General features: G+C 46.3%; 2 long non-coding RNA genes across 2 annotated transcripts; both read left to right on the top strand.

Moving 5' to 3' along the window:
• The first annotated feature begins 644 nt into the window (after nucleotides 1-644).
• Nucleotides 645-1,939, top strand: LOC120435041. The gene is made up of 3 exons (XR_005609481.1): nucleotides 645-660; nucleotides 940-1,014; nucleotides 1,611-1,939. It is a non-coding gene; the product is annotated as an uncharacterized LOC120435041 (long non-coding RNA).
• A 5,435-nt stretch (nucleotides 1,940-7,374) lies between these two features.
• On the top strand, nucleotides 7,375-7,937 carry LOC120434843. The gene is made up of 3 exons (XR_005609389.1): nucleotides 7,375-7,390; nucleotides 7,665-7,739; nucleotides 7,865-7,937. It is a non-coding gene; the product is annotated as an uncharacterized LOC120434843 (long non-coding RNA).
• Nucleotides 7,938-9,217: the final 1,280 nt, after the last annotated feature.

Raw genomic sequence — 9,217 nt, 5'->3', positions numbered from 1 at the left:
CGGGACTTGTACCAGAAAATAAAAAGTCAGTAATTCTAGTCGGTGTTGGGCTCAGGGAATTTCCGCATATTTGCGCAGGGTTAGTAAATCTAGTGTTATGGCGAGATGTAGAGTGTGATTATAAGTGGTGGGTGGGTTCTTTTACATGTTGAGAAAAGCCAGTTGAGTCTAATAAGAGATTAAATGCTGTGTGGCGGCTGTCATTTTAGCGTCTACATGGATGTTAAAATCACTCACAATAATTATTTTATCTGAGCTGAGTACTAAATAAGACAGAAACTCTGTGTAAGGCCCCAGGTGGACGATAGATGATAACCAATAAAACTGTTTTTCCATTTTTACGATTAGGATGGACAAGGCTAAGCATCAGGCTTTCAAATGAATTAGAAAGTCTGTCTGGGTTTTTGGTTGATTTATGGGCTGCAAGTGACAAAGAGCAGGAAATCTGCACAAACTTGAACGTTTCACTGCAGAATCAATGAATCATCTGATCAATAATCCGGATCAATGGTCTTTGTCTTCAGGCCAGAGTGAAGAAGAAAAGCAGCAGCTCGCTGACGGAGAACCCTGGCCACGTCGTCATCTTCCCCTTGGATGTCGTACCGCCACATCTGCGAGATGTACAAGAAGACTGATGCATACGCCGGGACAACGGAAGAGGTGGGTGTAGCTTTGCCGGTTTGCCGGCAACCCTGTGCAGTTTTGAGCGCCTCGCCCGGAAGTTTTGCCGGGTAGCCTTCGGCTGTCAAAGATATCTTGAGCGTTTACGCGAAGCCTTGCCAAGTAGCCGGCGCTTTGTGCGGGCATCTTGAGCATTTTGCGGACTTCTTTGCAGTTAGCGGGCACCTGTGCGAATTTCTTGAGCGCTTCGCCAGATTATGGGCTCCCCACTCAGAGGGGTCTCTGAATTTCTTTTTTTTGTTTTTTTCTTATCCACAGACTCTGACACGAGGGGCATGGAGAAACCTGTTTTTTTTGTTGTTTTTTTGAGGTTGTTCATCGTTAAAGTACCAGGTATAGAACATTTTAATGTTTAGTGTGTGTGTGTGTGTGTGAGAAGATGTCCCTTTGTTGTTGATAAGTTGTGTTGAATATTTTGTCTGTGAATGTTCTCTGTCATCGTAGTCTAAGGAGCTTGGAAAGATGAGCTTCTAGAACTTGTATGTGAGGAGCAGGAGCTCCTGAACGAGAACCCCGGCCACGTCGTCATTTTTTTGAGGTTGTCCGTCGTCAATGTACCAGGTATAGAACATTTTAATGTTTAGTGTGTGTGTGTGTGTGTGTGTGTGTGTGTGTGTGTGAAAAGATGTCCCTTTGTTGTTGAGAAGTTGTATTGAATATTTTGTCTGTGAATGTTCTCTGTCATCGTAGTCTAAGGAGCTTGGAAAGATGAGCTTCTAGAACTTGTATGTGAGGAGCAGGAGCTCCTGAACGAGAACCCCGCCACGCCGTCATTTTTTTTTGAGGTTGTCCGTCGTCAATGTACCAGGTATAGAACATTTTAATGTTTAGTGTGTGTGTGTGTGTGTGTGTGTGTGTGAAAAGATGTCCCTTTGTTGTTGAGAAGTTGTATTGAATATTTTGTCTGTGAATGTTCTCTGTCATCGTAGTCTAAGGAGCTTGGAAAGATGAGCTTCTAGAACTTGTATGTAAGGAGCAGGAGCTCCCTGAAGGAGAACCCCGGCCACTTCGTCATCTTCCCCTTGGATGTCGTACCGCCACATCTGGCAGATGTACAAGGATCAGTCTGAACAGCGGAGGTGGTAGCAGGAGCTGCGGCGGTATTTGTCCTGCAGGTGTCTTGAGCGGCTTGCCAGATGCTTTGCGGGTGCCGGCCCCGTGCGAGTGTCTTGAGCGGCTTGCCAGATGCTTTGCCGGTTGCAGCAGAAGAGCAGCAGCTCACTGAAGGAGAAGCCCGGTCACGTTGTCATCTTCCCCATCGATGTGTACCGCCACATCTGGCAGATGTGCAAGAAGTCAGAGGTCCTCTTCTGGACAGCAGAGGAGGTGGGTGGAGCTGCCGGGTGTTTGGCCTGCCTTGGATCTGAGCTACTCTGAGTAAACAAATACAAATGTGCCAGGACTCAAAGATGATGGGTAGTTTGCACAACAAAAGCAGGAGGAGAATCGAGCTGACGACCTGGGAAAATCTCAGCAGGGCTGAATAACTCCTCGGGACTTGTACCAGAAAATAAAAAGTCAGTAATTCTAGTCGGTGTTGGGCTCAGGGAATTTCCGCATATTTGCGCAGGGTTAGTAAATCTAGTGTTATGGCGAGATGTAGAGTGTGATTAAAGTGGTGGGTGGGTTCTTTTACATGTTGAGAAAAGCCAGTTGAGTCTAATAAGAGATTAAATGCTGTGTGGCGGCTGTCATTTTTAGCGCCTACATGGATGTTAAAATCACTCACAATAATTATTTTATCTGAGCTGAGTACTAAATAAGACAGAAACTCTGTGTAAGGCCCCAGGTGGACGATAGATGATAACCAATAAAACTGTTTTTCCATTTTACGATTAGGATGGACAAGGCTAAGCATTAGGCTTTCAAATGAATTAGAAAGTCTGTCTGGGTTTTGGTTGATTTATGGGCTGCAAGTGACAAAGAGCAGGAAATCTGCACAAACTTGAACGTTTCACTGCAGAATCAATCACTGCTGCAGAATCAATGAATCATCTGATCAATAATCCGGATCAATGGTCTTTGTCTTCAGGCCAGAGTGAAGAAAAGCAGCAGCTCGCTGACGGAGAACCCTGGCCACGTCGTCATCTTCCCCTTGGATGTCGTATCGCCACATCTGCGAGATGTACAAGAAGACTGATGCATACGCCGGGACAACGGAAGAGGTGGGTGTAGCTTTGCCGGGTTTGCCGGCAACCCTGTGCAGTTTTGAGCGCCTCGCCCGGAAGTTTTGCCGGGTAGCCTTCGGCTGTCAAAGATATCTTGAGCGCCGCTCAAGCCTTGCCAAGTAGCCGGCGCTTTGTGGGCATCTTGAGCATTTTGCCGGACTTCTTTGCAGTTAGCGGGCACCTGTGCGAATTTCTTGAGCGCTTCGCCAGATTATGGGCTCCCCACTCAGAGGGGTCTCTGAATTTCTTTTTTTTTTTTTTATCCACAGACTCTGACACGAGGGGCATGGAGAAACCTGTTTTTTTTTTGTTTTTTGAGGTTGTTCATCGTTAAAGTACCAGGTATAGAACATTTTAATGTTTAGTGTGTGTGTGTGTGAAAGATGTCCCTTTGTTGTTGATAAGTTGTGTTGAATATTTTGTCTGTGAATGTTCTCTGTCATCGTAGTCTAAGGAGCTTGGAAAGATGAGCTTCTAGAACTTGTATGTGAGGAGCAGGAGCTCCCTGAACGAGAACCCCGGCCACGTCGTCATTTTTTTTGAGGTTGTCCGTCGACAATGTACCAGGTATAGAACATTTTAATGTTTAGTGTGTGTGTGTGTGTGTGTGTGTGTGTGAAAAGATGTCCCTTTGTTGTTGAGAAGTTGTATTGAATATTTTGTCTGTGAATGTTCTCTGTCATCGTAGTCTAAGGAGCTTGGAAAGATGAGCTTCTAGAACTTGTATGTGAGGAGCAGGAGCTCCTGAACGAGAACCCCGCCACGTCGTCATGTTTTTTGAGGTTGTCCGTCGTCAATGTACCAGGTATAGAACATTTTAATGTTTAGTGTGTGTGTGTGTGTGTGTGTGTGTGTGAAAAGATGTCCCTTTGTTGTTGAGAAGTTGTATTGAATATTTTGTCTGTGAATGTTCTCTGTCATCGTAGTCTAAGGAGCTTGGAAAGATGAGCTTCTAGAACTTGTATGTAAGGAGCAGGAGCTCCTGAAGGAGAACCCCGCCACTTCGTCATCTTCCCTTGGATGTCGTGCCGCCACATCTGGCAGATGTACAAGGATCAGTCTGAACAGCGGAGGTGGTAGCAGGAGCTGCGGCGGTATTTGTCCTGCAGGTGTCTTGAGCGGCTTGCCAGATGCTTTGCGGGTGCCGGCCCGTCGCGAGTGTCTTGAGCGGCTTGCCAGATGCTTTGCCGGTTGCAGCAGAAGAGCAGCAGCTCACTGAAGGAGAAGCCCGGTCACGTTGTCATCTTCCCCATCGATGTCGTACCGCCACATCTGGCAGATGTGCAAGAAGTCAGAGGTCCTCTTCTGGACAGCAGAGGAGGTGGGTGGAGCTGCCGGGGTGTTTGGCCTGCCTTGGATCTGAGCTACTCTGAGTAAACAAATACAAATGTGCCAGGACTCAAAGATGATGGGTAGTTTGCACAACAAAAGCAGGAGGAGAATCGAGCTGACGACCTGGGAAAATCTCAGCAGGGCTGAATAACTCCTCGGGACTTGTACCAGAAAATAAAAAGTCAGTAATTCTAGTCGGTGTTGGGCTCAGGGAATTTCCGCATATTTGCGCAGGGTTAGTAAATCTAGTGTTATGGCGAGATGTAGAGTGTGATTAAAGTGGTGGGTGGGTTCTTTTACATGTTGAGAAAAGCCAGTTGAGTCTAATAAGAGATTAAATGCTGTGTGGCGGCTGTCATTTTTAGCGTCTACATGGATGTTAAAATCACTCACAATAATTATTTTATCTGAGCTGAGTACTAAATAAGACAGAAACTCTGTGTAAGGCCCCAGGTGGACGATAGATGATAACCAATAAAACTGTTTTTCCATTTTTACGATTAGGATGGACAAGGCTAAGCATCAGGCTTTCAAATGAATTAGAAAGTCTGTCTGGGTTTTTGGTTGATTTATGGGCTGCAAGTGACAAAGAGCAGGAAATCTGCACAAACTTGAACGTTTCACTGCAGAATCAATGAATCATCTGATCAATAATCCGGATCAATGGTCTTTGTCTTCAGGCCAGAGTGAAGAAGAAAAGCAGCAGCTCGCTGACGGAGAACCCTGGCCACGTCGTCATCTTCCCTTGGATGTCGTGCCGCCACATCTGCGAGATGTACAAGAAGACTGATGCATACGCCGGGACAACGGAAGAGGTGGGTGTAGCTTTGCGGGTTTGCCGGCAACCCTGTGCAGTTTTGAGCGCCTCGCCCGGAAGTTTTTGCCGGTAGCCTTCGGCTGTCAAAGATATCTTGAGCGTTTAAGCCCAAGCCTTGCCAAGTAGCCGGCGCTTTGTGCGGGCATCTTGAGCATTTTGCCGGACTTCTTTGCAGTTAGCGGGCACCTGTGCGAATTTCTTGAGCGCTTCGCCAGATTATGGGCTCCCCACTCAGAGGGGTCTCTGAATTTCTTTTTTTTTTTTTCTTATCCACAGACTCTGACACGAGGGGCATGGAGAAACCTGTTTTTTTTTGTTGTTTTTTGAGGTTGTTCATCGTTAAAGTACCAGGTATAGAACATTTTAATGTTTAGTGTGTGTGTGTGTGTGAAGATGTCCCTTTGTTGTTGATAAGTTGTGTTGAATATTTTGTCTGTGAATGTTCTCTGTCATCGTAGTCTAAGGAGCTTGGAAAGATGAGCTTCTAGAACTTGTATGTGAGGAGCAGGAGCTCCTGAAGGAGAACCCCGCCACGCCGTCATTTTTTTTTTGAGGTTGTCCGTCGTCAATGTACCAGGTATAGAACATTTTAATGTTTAGTGTGTGTGTGTGTGAGAAGATGTCCCTTTGTTGTTGAGAAGTTGTGTTGAATATTTTGTCTGTGAATGTTCTCTGTCATCGTAGTCTAAGGAGCTTGGAAAGATGAGCTTCTAGAACTTGTATGTGAGGAGCAGGAGCTCCTGAACGAGAACCCCGCCACGTCGTCATTTTTTTTGAGGTTGTCCGTCGACAATGTACCAGGTATAGAACATTTTAATGTTTAGTGTGTGTGTGTGTGTGTGTGAAAAGATGTCCCTTTGTTGTTGAGAAGTTGTATTGAATATTTTGTCTGTGAATGTTCTCTGTCATCGTAGTCTAAGGAGCTTGGAAAGATGAGCTTCTAGAACTTGTATGTGAGGAGCAGGAGCTCCTGAACGAGAACCCCGCCACGCTGTCATTTTTTTGAGGTTGTCCGTCGTCAATGTACCAGGTATAGAACATTTTAATGTTTAGTGTGTGTGTGTGTGTGTGTGTGTGTGTGTGTGTGTGTGTGTGTGTGTGAAAAGATGTCCCTTTGTTGTTGAGAAGTTGTATTGAATATTTTGTCTGTGAATGTTCTCTGTCATCGTAGTCTAAGGAGCTTGGAAAGATGAGCTTCTAGAACTTGTATGTAAGGAGCAGGAGCTCCCTGAAGGAGAACCCCGCCACTTCGTCATCTTCCCTTGGATGTCGTGCCGCCACATCTGGCAGATGTACAAGGATCAGTCTGAACAGCGGAGGTGGTAGCAGGAGCTGCGGCGGTATTTGTCCTGCAGGTGTCTTGAGCGGCTTGCCAGATGCTTTGGGGTGCCGCCCCGCGGCGAAAGTGTCTTGAGCGGCTTGCCAGATGCTTTGCCGGTTGCAGCAGAAGAGCAGCAGCTCACTGAAGGAGAAGCCCGGTCACGTTGTCATCTTCCCCATCGATGTCGTACCGCCACATCTGGCAGATGTGCAAGAAGTCAGAGGTCCTCTTCTGGACAGCAGAGGAGGTGGGTGGAGCTGCCGGGTGTTTGGCCTGCCTTGGATCTGAGCTACTCTGAGTAAACAAATACAAATGTGCCAGGACTCAAAGATGATGGGTAGTTTGCACAACAAAAGCAGGAGGAGAATCGAGCTGACGACCTGGGAAAATCTCAGCAGGGCTGAATAACTCCTCGGGACTTGTACCAGAAAATAAAAAGTCAGTAATTCTAGTCGGTGTTGGGCTCAGGGAATTTCCGCATATTTGCGCAGGGTTAGTAAATCTAGTGTTATGGCGAGATGTAGAGTGTGATTAAAGTGGTGGGTGGGTTCTTTTACATGTTGAGAAAAGCCAGTTGAGTCTAATAAGAGATTAAATGCTGTGTGGCGGCTGTCATTTTTAGCGTCTACATGGATGTTAAAATCACTCACAATAATTATTTTATCTGAGCTGAGTACTAAATAAGACAGAAACTCTGTGTAAGGCCCCAGGTGGACGATAGATGATAACCAATAAAACTGTTTTTCCATTTTACGATTAGGATGGACAAGGCTAAGCATCAGGCTTTCAAATGAATTAGAAAGTCTGTCTGGGTTTTGGTTGATTTATGGGCTGCAAGTGACAAAGAGCAGGAAATCTGCACAAACTTGAACGTTTCACTGCAGAATCAATGAATCATCTGATCAATAATCCGGATCAATGGTCTTTGTCTTCAGGCCAGAGTGAAGAAGAAAAGCAGCAGCTCGCTGACGGAGAACCCTGGCCACGCCGTCATCTTCCCCTTGGATGTCGTGCCGCCACATCTGCGAGATGTACAAGAAGACTGATGCATACGCCGGGACAACGGAAGAGGTGGGTGTAGCTTTGCCGGGTTTGCCGGCAACCCTGTGCAGTTTTGAGCGCCTCGCCCGGAAGTTTTGCGGGTAGCCTTCGGCTGTCAAAGATATCTTGAGCGTTTAGCCCAAGCCTTGCCAAGTAGCCGGCGCTTTGTGCGGGCATCTTGAGCATTTTGCCGGACTTCTTTGCAGTTAGCGGGCACCTGTGCGAATTTCTTGAGCGCTCGCCAGATTATGGGCTCCCACTCAGAGGGGTCTCTGAATTTCTTTTTTGTTTTTTTTATCCACAGACTCTGACACGAGGGGCATGGAGAAACCTGTTTTTTTTGTTGTTTTTTTGAGGTTGTTCATCGTTAAAGTACCAGGTATAGAACATTTTAATGTTTAGTGTGTGTGTGTGTGTGTGTGTGTGTGTGTGTGAGAAGATGTCCCTTTGTTGTTGAGAAGTTGTATTGAATATTTTGTCTGTGAATGTTCTCTGTCATCGTAGTCTAAGGAGCTTGGAAAGATGAGCTTCTAGAACTTGTATGTAAGGAGCAGGAGCTCCCTGAAGGAGAACCCCGCCACTTCGTCATCTTCCCTTGGATGTCGTCGCCGCCACATCTGGCAGATGTACAAGGATCAGTCTGGACAGCGGAGGTGGTAGCAGGAGCTGCGGCGGTATTTGTCCTGCAGGTGTCTTGAGCGGCTTGCCAGATGCTTTGCGGTGCCGGCCCCGCGGCGAGTGTCTTGAGCGGCTTGCCAGATGCTTTGCCGGTTGCAGCAGAAGAGCAGCAGCTCACTGAAGGAGAAGCCGGTCACGTTGTCATCTTCCCCATCGATGTCGTACCGCCACATCTGGCAGATGTGCAAGAAGTCAGAGGTCCTCTTCTGGACAGCAGAGGAGGTGGGTGGAGCTGCCGGGTGTTTGGCCTGCCTTGGATCTGAGCTACTCTGAGTAAACAAATACAAATGTGCCAGGGGCCTGTTCTTCGTACCTCGCTAAGTAAGTTAGCCGGATTTGAATGTTGACGATTTGGCGTGATCTTGGATCGCTCGGTTCTCCGAAGCTCATCTGGGACTTGCTGTCATAGCAACAGATCCGTAAGAGTAAGCCTGCTCGGGAGCAGGTTTACTTTATGTAAACAGGATTAGATCGCGCCACTCAGGTATGTCCGCTGCAGTTATATGAAAGCAACAGCGATATTTCGCCACTGTTTTACCATAAATAAATATTATCAATGTAACTAAAGATAATGCAGTATTTGATGCTTTATTGCTTTCATACAGATACATACAGGTCATTTCAGAAAAAAAGGAAAATGTATTATTAATCATTCTATTACATGTATTTGATCATTCCAGATGTAATTCATATTTTAGAGTAGTAATAGTAAATTACTACGTGCAATCAAGATCAGAGACCACGCTACAAAAGCGAAGGTGGAGTTGGGAAGTCTGTTGCAGCCATGTCCTGTCCGTTTGTACGCGAGCAACCCATTGCGGAAGGTGCAAGATTGATAAGGAGGGTTTACAGAATTCAGCGTAGATTGCGGGATAGACGGGATCCTTTAGCTCAGCGCGACAGTTTGCTCATAGAGAGATATTGATTCTCCCGTGAGGGTATTATTTACTCTTCTGTCTCTCTCTCTCTCTCTCTCTCTCTCTCTCTCTCTCTCTCGATCGATCGATATATATATATATCTCCCAACTTACTGTGCATGCTTCAGTCACCCCTTGCATGGGAACAGGTAAAAGTGATGGAGTGTTATGTCAAACTACACACAAAAAAAAAACCCACAATGTCAATAAATGGCACAGTACGTAAAGGGTGTGTGACGAGGGGTGCAGGACCACCACCTGT

The sequence above is a fragment of the Oreochromis aureus genome, linkage group 19 (genome assembly GCF_013358895.1).
Source record: "Oreochromis aureus strain Israel breed Guangdong linkage group 19, ZZ_aureus, whole genome shotgun sequence".
NCBI lineage: Eukaryota > Metazoa > Chordata > Actinopteri > Cichliformes > Cichlidae > Oreochromis > Oreochromis aureus.
This window is presented reverse-complemented; position numbering and strand designations above follow the sequence as displayed.